Source organism: Penaeus monodon, chromosome 31 (assembly GCF_015228065.2).
Source record: "Penaeus monodon isolate SGIC_2016 chromosome 31, NSTDA_Pmon_1, whole genome shotgun sequence".
In the NCBI taxonomy this organism is placed as follows: Eukaryota; Metazoa; Arthropoda; class Malacostraca; order Decapoda; family Penaeidae; genus Penaeus; species Penaeus monodon.
The window spans coordinates 21525601-21525876 of NC_051416.1; the positions used below are offsets into that span (position 1 = coordinate 21525601).

Genomic DNA, 276 nt, shown 5'->3' on the forward strand with positions numbered 1-276 from the left:
CGCCGCTGTTGTGACAGGGCTTACTGTATATCTTAGATCAGTGAAGTGTTGGGATTTATGTGTTATGTTATCGATTTTCCGGCATCAGTGGTTCCGGATTATCCGTTTGGCCGGATTAACGGTAGTCACGCGATATTTAGTAGTGTTTCTCCAATCTCTAATTATGCATCTTCCTTATTTGTTAATGGAGCTACACCAATAACTCTTGTTTTGAATGGCAATGGCGGGAAATTCAAATGCCAGCTCGTAGTTGTTCCGATTAAAAGAACTGCTGGA

At 41.7% G+C, this 276-nt stretch overlaps 1 protein-coding gene across 1 annotated transcript in view; it reads left to right on the plus strand.

Moving 5' to 3' along the window:
• LOC119592927 overlaps positions 1–276 on the plus strand; it is a gene marked incomplete in the record, with an annotated part of 145168 nt that overhangs the window by 143062 nt on the left and 1830 nt on the right.